The following is a 16,572-nucleotide window of genomic DNA, read 5'->3' on the forward strand; positions in this document are numbered from 1 at the left end:
GGCCTCTAGCCTGGATACAAGATGAGATACGGCCTCTAGCCTGGATACAAGATGAGATACGGCCTCTAGCCTGGATACAAGATGAGATACGGCCTCTAGCCTGGATACAAGATGAGATACGGCCTCTAGCCTGGATACAAGATGAGATACGGCCTCTAGCCTGGATACAAGATGAGATACGGCCTCTAGCCTGGATACAAGATGAGATTCGGTTGGTCATGGACACATACAGGTTTCGTATCCTGCTGCACATTTGCTCACAGATGTTACAGCTGGACCTGTAGATCCTGCACACTTGTAGGTTGGTGAAGCTGGCGTCCCAGCTGGTCCCATAAATGCTGGATTGGTGATAAATCTGGTGACTGGGCAGCCAAGGAAGTGCTGTAATCTGGAGGAGACGTTCTTGGGAAACTCTTGCTGTGTGCGGTCGAGCATTAGGACTTGTAAATAAGACCGTGTGAAGCCCGTGCCTGTGCTGTGGACCGCAAATTGCGGTCTGCAATGCACAGGCACCGTCCATGGGGCAGCCACATGGGGATTGCAGACCCTTTCACTTGAATGGGTCCGCGATCCGTCCGTTACGCAAAAAGATAGAGAAAGTTCTATCTTTTTGTGGTGCGGAGGCACAGAATGGAACCCCAGAAAGCACTCCGTAGTGTTCCGTTCCGCATCTCTGGATTTGCGGACCCATTGAAGTGAATGGGTCGGCATCCGTGAAGCGGAATGTACATGGAACAGTGCCCGTGTATTGCGGATCCGCAAATGCGGTCCGCAATATGGCAACGGGCAGCACATGTTCGTGTGAATGTGCCCTTATCCTGCTGATAAATCCAGTTGGAAGCCCTGCCATGAGATGAGCACACGTGGTGGCAGGATGTCCTGCACATATCGCTGAGCTGTTAGTGTCCCTCCTATCACTACTAGGGGTGACGACTGTAATATGTGATGGTTCCCAGATCATCACACCAGAGTTTGGGGCAGTGCGTCGCTCCACAGCAAAGGCAAGATTGAAGCAATCACCACAAGGTCTCCATACTCCAACCCAACCATCGTCTGATCTCAGAACCTGAATTCATCGGTAAAGACAATATGGTTCCAGCTTTCCATAGCAGTCCAGGTTTCTCTTTCATGACACCACTGCAAACAAATGCGACGGTGGCTGGCTTTCAATGAAACATATGTAGATGGTGGACAAAAAAACTGTGGAAGCTGCTCGTGGTTGTCGGCAGATTAAACGATCCTCCGTACTGGTGTCTGTCTGGGCCGTCCAGAGCCTTTTCACTCTGTGTGTGCCCTCATTTAACCACTGCTCCTAACATTTTCTAACAGCTAGGTCCGAACGGTGGTAAATTCGTCAAAATGATCACCCTGCTTCTCTCAGTGCAGTGATGCGCCCCCTTTCAAAATCTGTCAACTGGGCAAAATGTCTTCTAGTGCTTTGTAGACGCATGATCTCTCACCAAAAGGTACACTACCCAAAAGTAGCCTCTTAGAAACTTTTGATAGGGCAGTGGCAGAAGCATTTTTGCACCCTCTTTTGGCAAGACCCAGTTTCGGATAAGACCACCCCTGTAATTATCTGCTTGAGACATAACCACATGGTGAGTTTTGCAGGAATGCGACATTTCTCTTTTTTTCCCAATGATCGTACATTAGGATAAGATCCTAGACAAACGCCTTCATATTTGATGTTTCTCTGCATAGGGATATTATTTCCATTATTGATCAGTATGATTGAGATGAAAGCGTTCCCTCTGAACTCGGCGTGTCAGCTACTGGGGCGCAGAGCCAAAACGTATCTGAGGAAACATCAAAGTGCGGATGTGCAGAGCAGCAAGGCTGCGAAGAAATACACATCTGCCCCAATGATCAATAAAAGACATACTGGCTTCCTTTTTTCTCTGTATCTGACAGATGAGAGGTGTTTGTCGTGGGTTGTTTGCGCGCCGTTTTTTTGTGCTAATACGTTTTGTCAGTCACTTTTAGAGTACAGGCCCACGGCAGTCTGGTTTATGCAGATTTCCGCTGCGTTTCCAGACCAAATCCGCACCAATATCCCGCATATGTTACCTGTGGATTATTTTTGCAGATTGTGACCGGAATTTTTCCCAGATCTCACGCAATACAATGCAAAAGGCGAAATCTGCTCTGGAAATCCGCACCAACAATTGACATGCTGTAGATTTCAAAATCCGCACCACCAGTCAGTTTCCACACTGTGTACACAGTGTGCTGTCCGCATCCCCGGAGTGCGCCACCGATCTTCCGGTCCGGTATGTTTTTTGTGATTTAAATTTTTTTCGTTTGCCTGAAAAATGTACGAGCTTGTCTATTTTTATTTATTTTTAACTTCTTTTTTTTAAGCGCTTTTGCTCATAGCACTTGATTCTGCAGATTTTACTGCGGATATGCCGCAGAAACACATAAATCCGCACATAAATGGAAATTCGTACGGATCTTATGGGCGTTCACCCGTCCTCGTGTGCAGGTGGCCTTAGGCTTTATTAACACAGTTAGGCCTCTTGCACACGACCGTATGGCTTTTTCTGTATTTTGTTTCTGTTGTGTTTCCGTTTCAGTTCTGTAGTTCCACAAAAATCTCCGTATGGTTTCCGTATGCGATCCGTTGTTTGCGGATCGCAAACGGTAACATAAAATTTGTAATCATTACTGTAATGTACAGTAATGTGTTTTAACAGTAAACACATGGGCAAAGTGGGCATGGATCCGCAATAAATGGATGACATACGGATGTATTCCGCATGCATTCCGTATTTTTTGCGAACCCATTGACTTGAATGGAGCCACGGATCGTTATTTGCGAGCAATAATAGGACAAGTTCTATCTTTCAGCGGAACGGATATACGGAAATACAGAAATGGAATGCATACGGAGTACATTCCGTTTTTTTTGCAGAACCATTGAAATGAATGGTTCCGCATACGGACCACAAACGGAATCCACAAAAACAGAACGGAAATGGAAAAAAATAAGCGTTCGTATGCAAGAGGCCTTAAGCCTCATTCACACAGTCAGTGTTCGGTCAGTGATTTCCAACAGTGATTTTGAGCCAAAACCAGGTGCAGCTCTAAACACAGAACAGGTGCAGATCTTTCTCTTATGCTTGATCTCTGTGTAGTTTCCAGTTCTGGTTTTGGTTCACAATCACTGATAGAAATCACTGATCAAACACTGACGTGTGAATAAAACCTTAGCGCTGTATTTCACCAACAGGTTATCTGACCAATATCTGTCCAATCAGGCCAATAGTTGGTTTGTGTGTGTAAGTGGCCATCTGACATGTGGTGTCCACATCTGTATGCCCGTTCTGCAACCCCGCAAAAAAATCATAGGCGTGTGCCGGGTGTGCCTGGGCACACCCTAATCAAACCTGCTGGCCGGCGAATACTAATGAAGCGCTTCCATTTTGGAAGCGCTCATTAGTACTGGAGGACCAGGAAGCGGTGAACGCTATGTACTTACTGCTTCCTGGTCCTCGGCTGTGCAGGGCTGCGCACAGCGTGAGGCACTTTGTGATGTCACGCTGTGCGCGCCAGTTCAGAGAACAGCCGACAGCAGGAGGAACAGGATCGCGGGCGGCGAGGAGCGGCAGCGTCCAGGAGCAGAGCGGTAAGTGTTTTTCTATTTTAGGCCTCTTTCACACGGGCATTGCGGGTGACGTGCGGGAAAAGATGCGGGTGCGTTGCTGGAAAATGCGCAATTTTTTTCCCCCCGCGAATGCAATGCGTTTTAATGCGTTTTGCACGCGCGTGAGAAAAATCGGCATGTTTGGTACCCAGACCCGAACCCGGACTTCTTTACAGAAGTTCAGGTTTGGGTTAGGTGTTGTGTAGATTTTATTATTTTCCCTTATAAGGCTACTTTCACACTAGCGTTCGGGCTCCGCTTGTGAGCTCCGTTTGAAGGCTCTCACAAGCGGCCCCGAACGCATCCGTCCAGCTACCAATGCATTCTAAGTGGACGCGGATCCGCTCAGAATGCCTCAGTCTGGCAGCGTTCAGCCTCCGTTCCGCTCAGCAGGCGGACACCCGAACGCAGCTTGCAGCGTTCGGGTGTCCGCCTGGCCGTGTGGAGGCAAACGGATCCGTCCAGACTTACAATGTAAGTCAATGGGGACGGATCCGTTTGAAGTTGACACAGTATGGCTCAATTTTCAAACTGATCCGTCCCCTATTGACTTTCAATGTAAAGTCTGGACGGATCCGTCTGAACTACTTTCACACTTAGAATTTTTTCTAAACTATAATGCAGACGGATCCGTTCTGAACGGATCCAAACTTCTGCATTATAGGAGCGGATCCGTCTGTGCAGACACCAGACCGACCTGCTCTGAACGCAAGTGTGAAAGTAGCCTAACATGGTTATAAGGTAAAATAATAGCATTCTGAATACAGAATGCTAAGCAAATTAGGGATGGAGGGGTTTAAAAAAAAAATAAAAAAATAAAACTCACCTCTCATCCACTTGTTTGCGCAGCCCGGCTTCTCTTCTTTCTTCTTCTTTGATGACCTGGGAGGAAAAGGACCTTTGGTGACGTCACTGCGCTTATCACATGATCCATCACCATGATAATGGTCCATGAGATGGCTCCGCGCTCATCACATGGTCCATCACACGGTCAATCACCATGGTGATGGACCATGTGATGACCGCAGTAATGTCACCAAAGGTCCTTTTCGCCCTGGTCATCAACGAAGAAAAAAGAAGACGAGCCGGGCTGTGGATGAGGTGAGTTAAATTTTTTTTTTTTTTTTTTTAACCCCTCCATCCCTAATTTACTTAGCATTCTGTATGAATGATGCTAATATTTCCTTTATAACCATGTTATAAGGGAAAATAATAAAGATCGGGTCCCTATTCTGATCACCACCTAGCAACCATGCGTGAAAATCGCACCGCATCCGCACTTGCTTGCGGATGCTTGCGATTTTCACGCAGCCCCATTCACTTCTATGGGGCCTGCGTTGCGTGAAAAACGCACAATATAGAGCATGCTGTGATTTTCACGCAACGCACAAGTGATGCGTGAAAATCACCGCTCATGTGCACAGCCCCATAGAAATGAATAGGTCGGGATTCAGTGCAGGTGCAATGCGTTCAACTCACGCATTGCACCCGCGCGGAAAACTCGCCCGTATGAAAGAGGCCTTATAAAAAATTAGGCTGCTGGGGGCATAATGGGGGCTAATGAGAGGCATAATGGGGGGTAATGAGAGGCATAAGAGCTGATAATGGGGGCTAATGGCATAAAGGCTGTACATATACACATACATACACACACGCGCACGCGGTGTGTGTGTTTGTGCTTTAGGGTGCACACCCTAATGCAATAGGCTGCGCACGCCTATGAAAAAAATAGAACATGTCCTATTCTTGTTCGCATTATGGAGAAGGATAGGACAGTTCTGTTATGGGCTGGACATTCTGTTCCGCAAAATGCCTGACACACACGGCTGGTATTTGCGGACCACAAAAACTGCAACGTTCGTGTGCATGAGCCCTCAGTCTGAAGTATAGCGGCAGCACCAACCATGGAGTCAGCTGCACCAGACCACACAGTGAAGACTCCATTTTTGGCCATAAACCGAAATGATAATATGGCCATTTCTCCATTCTTCTGGACGCCATTTTATCTGGAAATCTGGTGCTTTGGCTTTCTTTATTGGAGGCTCACTTTTAGTTTGCTATATAGCAGCAGTAAAATGAATGACCACAGCAGCACAGAGAGCTTCAGGGGAAACGTGTGGTGATCGCTCAGCCAGTCAATGGGCGATGGTCAATTTCCTGTGTGTTGAGAGTGACAAGGCAGAAGAAACCGGAGGGGGACCCGGGAAACATTTGTGATAGCCCTATAGGTGCCCCTCAATAACTACTACTTGTAACAAATGCAAAATGGTTTTAATTTACTGATCGGAGAGTTAGAAAATTGCAAAGGTAATGACATATGTACCAACAAGTTGGGAAGCGGGAGATTTGACCGTATAGTGTACTTGGCACGGCTCAGAATTTTTTCCACATAGGCCATACTCCTTTTGTGATGCGTCACGCCTCTCGGAGCATACATCGCACACGCACCCATTCATTTCTATGGGTCCACAAAAATAACAGCACACTGAGGTTTACCAACACTTTCAGGGGTCCAGGAGGTCTCCCTTTTCCCCCCCAGACATTTTGGGAATGTTGGCGATTTACAGTCTATTCAATCTTCTGGAAGTTCCTTCTCCATCTCACGCCATGTATTAGGCGTAGGGTGCCACTTGTGCTGCCCAAGAAGGGTTATGCTGGGCTCTGTGGTTCCACTCTCCATGTAATTCACCTGTCAGGACCCACTAAAGGCCCAGCAACTTAAAAAAAATGATGATACGTGCACTAAAAGGATATCATTTTCTCTAAAATAGTAAGTATACTCAGGTGCGTGGTTGGGTTTCCACATGGTAGCTGCGGAGCAGGAGCGCGCCAGGTGGCTGATAATTGCGCAGTAAAACCTAAGCGGTTTACGCGCTGTTTCTTGGCAAGTACAGATTTTTAAAGGCCTTAAAGGCCTCTAGATAGGTCATCAGTATCTGATCGTGGGGGTCCGACATACAGGACCCCTGCCGATCAGTCGTTTGAGAAGGCAGCGGCCCTCACAGTAGTGCTCCGGCCTTCTCACAGCTTTTCCTAGGCCAGTGACAACACGTTCATCGGTCACATGGCGCAGCTCAACCTCATTGAAGTAAATGGGGCCGTGCGCGATTCCAAGCACAGCTACTATACAATCTACGGCGCGGCGCATAATGAGCACAGAGAAAGCTGGGGCGGTACAGCGAGCGCCGGTGCCTTCTCAAACAGGTGATCGGCGGGGGTTCCGGGTGTCTGACCCCCACCGTTCAGATATTGGTGATAGGTCATCAGTATTAAAGTCTCGGAAAACCCCTTTAGTCTTTTACTTTTGAAGGAACTGCGACTATTTGCGATGAACCACCGCTGCACTACTGCATGGAAATCTAGCTGAAACACAATATGAGCTTATCAATAGAAAAAGACGCTGGACGCCAAATTTTTGACCGACCATGGGTCTCACAGTTTTGGTACACTCACCTCTACACGTCTGCATTTTCAATATGGTGCATCCCCGCTAAAAACTGGTCTGTCTGTGTTAGGGCTCATGCACACGAACGTATTTTCTTTCCGTGTCCGTTCCATTTTTGTTGCGGACCGTAAAGAAAAAAAACGGAAGATACTCTGTGTGCATTCCGTTTCCGTATTTCCGTTCCGCAAAAAAAATAGAACATGTCCTATTATTGTCCACATTACGGACAAGGATTAGGACTGTTCTATTAGGGGCCAGCTGTTCCGTTCCGCAAAATATGGAATGCACACGGACGTCATCCGTATTTTTTGGGGGACCGCAAAATACATAGGTTCGTGTGCATGAGGCCTTAACAAGAACCTCTGCAAAGTAACGCTTGTGCCCTAGCGAGTGTCAGCAGGGACACGTTCAGCGCCATACCGTGAAATGCTGATCATTTTGGCATTGGGGTCCCTTTAAACCGTGCCAGGGTTTACATGATGACTGCACAGATCTCCGGTGGAGGGGGGGGGGGGGGATCAATAGGATTGATGAGATGGATGGAGCAGTGGCGGTTGCAGGTGAGAGCGCGGTCCTGTGTAGGACAGATTATAATGCTTTCTCTCTCCCCGCAGGCCGGTGTCACCGGGCGGCCATGTGAGATTTTGCTCAGCGGGGGATTGCTGCAGCTCTTTTGTAATTAAGCAGCAGGAGAATTCCACACATTTACAGTGGATGTTATTAAAATCTGAGTCAGTGGCTAGAGAGACCCAAAGCTATTATTTAGATAAAGCTTCCTACAGCTCGAAAAATCGTGTTCCTCTAACCCCCCCCCCCCCGTGTCCATTTCATGGTTTAATATATACCGGCTTCATACAAGCCATTGACTCCCAGTTCGTACTTGGCGGTTTTCCCGTGTTACCCCAGTAGCCAGTGTGCAGTATTAGGGCTCATGCACACGGACATTGTTTGGATCCGCGGTCATGCCTGCTGCCGATAATGTCACGCTTGCGGTTTAGCACCCATCGCCAATGCATCCCAGTGACGTGGACTAGCACACGGCTGCCCTCTTACATTCTGACTCCCATAAGATACCATGAAATGTATCGGACATGATGACAAATTCCACCAAGCGATCTTATTAGCTCAGCGCAGAATGTAGCACAGGGAAGAGGCATGCAGATGCGGGCGCCGCCCGCTGTGGACAGGCTGGCCAGGTTATGAAGTCACCCTTGACTTAAAGGAGGGTTCCAGCTTTAGGTGAAAAAGTTTTCTAACACACTTTTGGCCTGATTTTATCAAAACTGTCTAACAGGAAAACGTATTTGTCCCTAGCAACCAATCAGAGCTCACCTTTCATTTCTTAAAGTGTTCAGAAAAAATGAAAGGTGAGCTCTGATTGGTTGCTATGGGCAACTGAGACTGTTTTCCTGTTAGACAGTTTTGATAAATGAGGCCATTTGTGTTTCCTCGCCGTTTTCAATATGTCCGCTTGCTGCCATCCATTGTCATTTTTTTTCACCCACAGATTTAAAGGGGTTCCTTGGTCACAATATATATTTTTTTTAAATGCTCAGAATATTTTAAAGTCACTAATCCCCCTGCCTTTCCTGCTCCGATTCCGCCAGCGAAAGGGGTCACCTCTCTGGCCAGTGATTGGCTGAGCGGTCACAGATAGTAGAGCCTGGCAAGGACCCCAAAAGAGTGGGAAGGGGAGCACTGGTGAGTACTTGATTATTAAAGGGGTTTTCCAAGTATTTAATACTGATGACCGGTCCTTGGGATCTGATCGGTATGTATCTGATTGGATCGCCGGGGGTCTGACTCCCGACACCCCCGCGATCACTTGTTTGAAGGGGCTGCCGCACTCTAGTGAGCACTTCAGCCTCTACACAGCTTAACAAGAATAGCGCCATCCTCTGAATAGTGGGTGTGCTTGGTATTGCAGCTCGGCCTCATTCTCTTGAGCTGCACATGGGCCATGTTACCGATTTAAACATGGCGTCCCTGGCCTAGGAAGAGGCAGCGGAGCTCACGCTTCATTGGGATGAGCTGTACACGTGTATCGTCATCGCATGACCCAACTCATGAATCATTTCCACTCGCTGACGGCAAGCAGAGATCATAAAAACAGTGAGGAATGAATACGCAAATCGCTGAGCTTTTCAATATAAAACGAACAAGCTTGTTGGGCGAGTGACAGTGACAGTCAGCAGTGGCGGTTCTTCAGGGACATTGCGGCTGTTCTCCTACTAAGCACATTCTTCTCCATCACTGGAGTGTGAGATAAAATAAAAATCTCGATGCTGCTGAGGCGTGAAAAAGTTTTTTTTATTTTCTAGCACTGCGCTAATGATCAGGTACTTGGCACGGAGTGAACCCCCATCACCTAAAGGCTCAGTAGAAAAGTCATCCTCTGCTCTGCTGATTGCAGCACATTATGAAAGGCAATTGCATGGGTGGTGGAAAGGGAATTAGCCAGTGTTAGACGCTATTGCTATGTAGCAGAGCTCTGCAGCCAGCGTCCTGCCCCCGGTGTCCGGTCTTCATCTTGCACTTGCTTATTATGCTTTTCTATGGATGGATGGTCCTGTAATAAAGCCAACATGAGTCAGGCGATTGTTGTGTCGGTACCTGCCATCAGCATCTCCGTGTTACTGCTGAGCTGAGCAGCGGCCCTTCAAAGGTCTGGCGAAAAATAACCGATAAAAGGACGACTCGCAATTTACCATTAACCACTTTTTTTCTGAATTCTAAAAAGAACAATTTGTTACCTTTTGCTTTTTTGTCTGTTTTTGACCATGTTATTTTGCTGGAATGACCACGGAAATGTATCAATCAGTGATCGGATGGGAGGACTAGGCAGCAAGTGTTCAGTTCCCTTGCAGCGCCACCACAGGAGAAATTTAGTATTGCATAGGGGTATAGCTATGTGTAAAAGCCGAATTGTTTCTAATGAGAATCCATGTTGGTGTTCCTATGGTCACAGATTTTAAATTTATGTGGAAAATTCGCTGTTAAGCCTCCTGCACACGACCGTATGGCTTTTTCAGTGTTTTGCGGTCCGTTTTAAACGGATCCGTTGTTCCGTTTTTTTTTGTTTCCGTTGTGTTTCCGTTTCCATTCCGTTTTTCCGTTCCGTTTTTCTGTATGGCATATACAGTATACAGTAATTACATAGAAAAAATTGGGCTGGACATAGAATTTTCAATAGATGGTTCCGACAAAAAACGCAACGGATACGGAAGACATACGGATGCATTTCCATATGTGTTCCGCTTTTTTTGCGGACCCATTGACTTGAATGGAGCCACGGAACGTGATTTGCGGGCAATAATAGGGCATGTTCTATCTTTCAACGGAACGGAAAAATGGAAATACGGAATCGAAATGCATATGGAGTACATTCCGTTTTTTTTTTGCGGAACCATTGAAATGAATGCTTCCGTATACGGAATGCAAAAAACGGCCCGTACACGGATAAAAAAAAAACGGTCGTGTGAAAGAGGCCTTATTCGCACAAGGATTATCCCCATTGAATGACGCCGATCCACGTGCTGACCTGCCGCAGTTGTTAATGCAGGTCTGCAGCAGGAACCTCTTTGAGGCTGGTTTTTGCCAGTTTTTTCACAGCATTTTGTTTGCCTTTTTTTATGTGGCCAGTTGTTAAATCAGGGATCTCAAACTGCGGCCCTCCAGCTGTTGCAAAACTACAACTCCCACAATGCCCGGACAGCCTACAGGTATCGGCCTACAGCAGGGCATTGTGGGAGTTGTAGTTTTGCAACAGCTGGAGGGCCGGAGTTTGAGATCCCTGGGTTAAATTAAAGGGATTCTGTCATCAGGATTTTAGCAACAGGGCTTTTCACATTAACACATCAGACTCCTCGATTTCTGCCATATGTCTTGTCATTTCTGTAAATGACCTCTCTATGGAGCCCAAGGGGCTGTCCCTCTGGCCGTTAGAGCACAGCACCGCCCCACTGCAAATTATTCACTCCTTTCATCGCTGACGTCATTGTTCTGGTGCGCAGTAATCTCGCGCATGCTCCCTGGATCCACTCGTCAGCGCCCGTGCGGTGTCCTGGCAGCAGCCTCCGCAAACTAAGCGTGCATGCGCCAAATGCCTCCTCTCCTGCACCTCAGTCTTCCGCCTGTCAGGGATCTCGAGCCACTCCGCTCTTCCTTTCCGGGTCGAGTGAAGTGTACAGACAGCTGGCGCATGCGCGCTTCGTTCGCTGATGCTGCTGCCAGGACACCGCACTGGCGCTGCATATGAATAGAAGCGATTTATTTTTATTTTTTTTACAGAAATGACAAGACATATGGCAGTAAGATTAGTATATTTTAAACTATATCGAGGAGACTGATGTGCTAATGTAAAAAAAGCCCTGTTGCTAAAATCCTGATGACAGAATCCCTTTAAAGAACATGTATCCGCTGGATCAACCCCATTAAACCAGGCATAATGCCTGGTAGGGTTTATCCTGCTGAGTAATATGATAATTTAGGTCCTTATTTGCACAGTCCCTGAGAAAAAGACTTTTAAAGGGATTTTCCAAAAGTTTTTAAGTGATGACCAACCCATCAGTATCTGATCGATGGGGGTCTGACTACCAGGACCCCCACCAATTATTAGCGTTTGAGAAGGCAACGATGCTCGAAATAGCGTCGCGGCCTTCTCCAGTTTTTTGTAGACCACGTGATGCCACGTACATCAGTCACATGGCCAAAGCGCAGCTCAGTCCTAAGCACAGCCACTATGCAATGTCTTGGGAAACCCCTTTAATTAATCTGTACACTAGGAATTTGGTGCACCAATGGTGCTGGCCTGAGCCACTTGGAGCACCAGATCTCCTCCACTCTGTATTCTCTGCACCACTCACCCACCACAAGGGCAAGCCAAGCCCGGCTCCGTAGTCTCATGTCTACACCGTAGTCTACACTATTGGCGCATGCGCAGTGCTTCTGCCTCTGGGACTCCAGCTGTGCATGTGGGAATGGCTTCATCCTCCACCCAAATGAAGTCGTCTCTCCTCTTCTGGGTGAAGGATGATGTCATCTGGGCAGTATAGGTGATAAATGTATCATCACGGCCATTCCCACTGCTAAGGTCCCCATCGGTCACAAGATTAAAGGGCCGTAAGTCCCTAATGTGAATGGGGCATTAGTTCACGCATGACCACCGCTCCATTCACTGTCATGGGACTGACAGATAGTAGTATGGGTCACGATACTAGTGAAGGTACGGGGTCGTTAATAAAGTTATTAGCTGGATTGTCTCCGGTTATCCGGATCGGGAGAGGAACTCCTAGTGCTGGTTAGGAAACATGTGGATTTGGCAAAGGACCAAGCGCCTGGTAACGCGGCTGTCACAGCAGCCTCCAGATAAATGGAGCGGAATAACAGATTCCATTTAACAAATACCACACATCAGTCATGAATCCTAGCAGATTGTAAAGTGATGCAGGCTTGTAGCATTAGGTGTCGCCTGATCTGAAATTCTGTCTCCAGTGATTCTAAACTTACAGAATAGAATCTCCATCTTTTACTACCGTGCTGTTTGAGGTCCAAAATTCTGTATTAGATAATTAAATAATTTAATATATCTTTATAGCTTCCCTAATACAGAGCTCCAAATCTCCTGCATGGACCTGGAGGTAAATAATAAACAACTGGCTGTCTGCAGTCACCACTAGAGGGAGCTGGCAGCGTGTGTGTGTGTATACAGGGGAGCTGGAGAGAAGATCGGTCTGCTATTGAGAATGTGTGGGCACCTAAAGTCTATTAGAAATTTGTAGAACTTTTTTATATAGTAGTTAAGACGTACCTACGCTTTCAGGTGACTTTTCAGAATAAGCCGCCGTGTGTGTATATGGAGTAGCGCTATATCTGACTTGTATCCTGCAGTTATCACCAGTTTACCCTCTGCAGGCTCCATCTCCAACTGGCAATTTTTGTTGGTCTAGTACAGGGATCAGCAACTTCCGCCACTCTAGCTGTTGTGAAACTACAACTCCCAGCATTCAAACTTACTCTGCTCTTCTTAGACCTCCCATAGAAATGAATGGAGCATGCTGGGAATTGTAGTTTCACAACAACTGGAGTGTGGAAGGTTGCTGATCCCTGATCTAGTGGATGGAGAGCAGCTGCTATAATGCCTCCCATACACAGCACACACAGAAGAGGAGATCCTCCTCCCCTGTCACTCTCTAGCACCTCGTAAGAAGCAGCAGTGGCATAGAGGACATCATACAGCAGTACTGAGCAGTGTAACCATGAGTCCTGCACTGGGGTGAGATAGTTATCTGTATGTCTGTGCCTCTGTGTCCCTCCAGCAGCTTCTTGTCACTTCTCTATAGACGTCAATAGGCAGTGTGTAACCTTATCCGTCAGTCCCTCATCTCCTCCTTGTTGCTCGAGATAGATTTAAGCAGAGAAAGACGCATTTTTCTCTAATAAAATAAATTACAACGTTTCTTATATTCACTGGTGCTATTGATTTCTGAAAACTTTTATTAAAGGAACAGTGTCCATTTAAAAGTGTTATTAGCCAGCTTTTCCTCAGGATATGTCATCAATATTAGATCAGTGGGAGTCCGACTTTCTGTACACCTGCAGATGAGCTGTTAGAAGGAGCAATGACACTAGTTTATAGCGACCATTCAGGTATTGCAGCCTTGTCCCATTGAAGTGATGACCCCTTTAAAGGGCATCTGTCAGCAGTTTTGTACCTATGACACTGGCTGACCTGTTACATGTGCGCTTGGCAGCTGAAGGCATCTGTGTTGGTCCCATGTTCATATGTGCCCGCATTGCTGAGAAAAATGATGTTTTAATATATGCAAATGAGCCTCTAGGAGCAACGGGGGCGTTACCGTTACTCCTAGAGGCTCATCATCACACCTGGCTCTGTCAATCAAAGTGCAGAGGGCACGGCAGTTGCAGAGAGAGCAGGGCATCTAGGTGTAACGGCCCCTATTTTCAATGAATACAAAAAAAACGTATCCTGATCTTTATTTACGGAAATGTGCCATGATGTCAGTACGTCCCTCTGGAGTTTGGTTCTCACCTACACAAGCTCCCACGTCTGTAGAGAGAAAAGCCTCACACGTCTGAGAGTGCCTTCTGAAACGAGAGAGCTTAATTATAGACTGTGAGTCTTGTATTCGCTGTAGATCAATGTAATACATTAATGTTATATCCATATTTTTCAGCTCCACAAGATGCGGAGGACGGGGGCATAATAATACCGCCATACTGGGAGACATAGTGGAAGAAACCTTAGCTGCTCTGTATATATCACAGTCATATCATCCCTAGACGCCACAGCTGTATGTTATAGTCCCTTTATTTAGGATTATATAATGATAGCATTGTTGCCAACAGTCCATAATTTGCAGGGATTGTCCCTTATTTTCAGAGACAAGACCAGGAAATTAAAAATGGGCTTTGAGCATGTCTAGCGGTTTTGGGGGTTATTCTTATGGTTGGGCTTAAAGTGGTTCTCAGAGAATAAGGACATTTTAGTAAGTGTCTGCAGACTGTTTCTCTAATTTTCCTGATCCCCCACCGCTAGGCTTTGGCTCCATCATCTGGTTTGACTGGCTGCAGCGGTGACATGTCACCCATGCGGCACTTGGCACATCACTGCTGCAGTCAGTAATTGGCTGCAGCGGTCATGTGACCCGATGTCAAACTGGATAATGATGTGGAGAGGTTTGGGACCTGCAGAGCCAGAGAGGCAGCGATGGCGCTGGAACCCAGCGATGGGTAGCAGGTAAGTGTGATTACCATTGTGGGTTTGGCCACGCTGTGCGGCCTGTAGACATTGTTCAAAAAGGTGAACAGCCCCTTTAAATTACCCACAATTTACCAAGAAAAAGAAGGGCTTCATTAAGATGTGAACATTGTACCTGTGTTCAGGGGTGTGTTCACACATGGCATAGGCAGATTTTTCCTCTGCGTTTTTGCCTAGGCACAGTACCCGCATTATTTACCCTATGAAGTCCATGCGGTGCGGATTTCATTGTTATAGAAATATGGCAGATATGTGGCAGAAAACTCAGTTGTCCATATTACAGATGTAACACTCCATGATTCTATTGAACCAAACCTACAGCACCATATGGATGTATAAGGATGCATGTGGGATCCAGTACAGTGCATCCACAGCGAGCAAAGTGGTAGGGGACTTGGTGAAAGAAAAGCGGTTGTGTATTTGTATACAGTAGAGAACCCCTTAAAAGGGAGTCTTCAAGACGCTATGATGCCAAGCGGGCAGCTTGCACCAGTCATGTTCCAGTATTGAGTGGGTGAGGGGGGAAGGTAAGGAGCAACATACACATATAATACACTGCTCAAAAAAATAAAGGGAACACTTAAACAACACAATGTAACGCCAAGTCAATCACACTTCTGTGAAATCAAACTGTCCACTTAGGAAGCAACACTGAGTGACAATCAATTTCACATGCTGTTGTGCAAATGGGATAGACAACAGGTGGAAATTATAGGCAATTAGCAAGACACCCCCAATAAAGGAGTGGTTCTGCAGGTGGTGACCACAGACCACTTCTCAGTTCCTATGCTTCCTGGCTGATGTTTTGGTCACTTTTGAATGCTGGCGGTGCTTTCACTCTAGTGGTAGCATGAGACGGAGTCTACAACCCACACAAGTGGCTCAGGTAGTGCAGCTTATCCAGGATGGCACATCAATGCGAGCTGTGGCAAGAAGGTTTGCTGTGTCTGTCAGCGTAGTGTCCAGAGCATGGAGGCGCTACCAGGAGACAGGCCAGTACATCAGGAGACGTGGAGGAGGCCGTAGGAGGGCAACAACCCAGCAGCAGGACCGCTACCTCCGCCTTTGTGCAAGGAGGAACAGGAGGAGCACTGCCAGAGCCCTGCAAAATGACCTCCAGCAGGCCACAAATGTGCATGTGTCTGCTCAAACGGTCAGAAACAGACTCCATGAGGGTGATATGAGGGCCCGACGTCCACAGGTGGGGGTTGGGCTTACAGCCCAACACCGTGCAGGACGTTTGGCATTTGCCAGAAAACACCAAGATTGGCAAATTCGCCACTGGCGCCCTGTGCTCTTCACAGATGAAAGCAGGTTCACACTGAGCACATGTGACAGACGTGACAGAGTCTTGAGACGCCGTGGAGAACATTCTGCTGCCTGCAACATCCTCCAGCATGACCGGTTTGGCATTGGGTCAGTAATGGCATGGGGTGGCATTTCTTTGGAGGGCCGCACAGCCCTCCATGTGCTCGCCAGAGGTAGCCTGACTGCCATTAGGTACCGAGATGAGATCCTCAGACCCCTTGTGAGACCATATGCTGGTGCGGTTGGCCCTGGGTTCCTCCTAATGCAAGACAATGCTAGACCTCATGTGGCTGAAGTGTGTCAGCAGTTCCTGCAAGACGAAGGCATTGATGCTATGGACTGGCCCGCCCGTTCCCCAGACCTGAATCCAATTGAGCACATCTGGGACAT

General features: G+C 47.2%; 1 protein-coding gene and 1 long non-coding RNA gene across 2 annotated transcripts in view; one reads left to right on the forward strand and one right to left on the reverse strand.

The window, feature by feature from the left end:
• The window catches only part of MYO5B (myosin VB), a 207,303-nt gene that overhangs the window by 26,106 nt on the left and 164,625 nt on the right, over positions 1-16,572 (forward strand). The window lies entirely within an intron of this gene.
• Positions 180-13,205, reverse strand: LOC120992247. Its single transcript, XR_005776948.1, has 3 exons — positions 13,068-13,205; positions 6,069-6,070; positions 180-190 (listed from the first exon to the last, which is right to left on the reverse strand). It is a non-coding gene; the product is annotated as an uncharacterized LOC120992247 (long non-coding RNA).

This window comes from Bufo bufo, chromosome 2 (genome assembly GCF_905171765.1).
Source record: "Bufo bufo chromosome 2, aBufBuf1.1, whole genome shotgun sequence".
In the NCBI taxonomy this organism is placed as follows: Eukaryota; Metazoa; Chordata; class Amphibia; order Anura; family Bufonidae; genus Bufo; species Bufo bufo.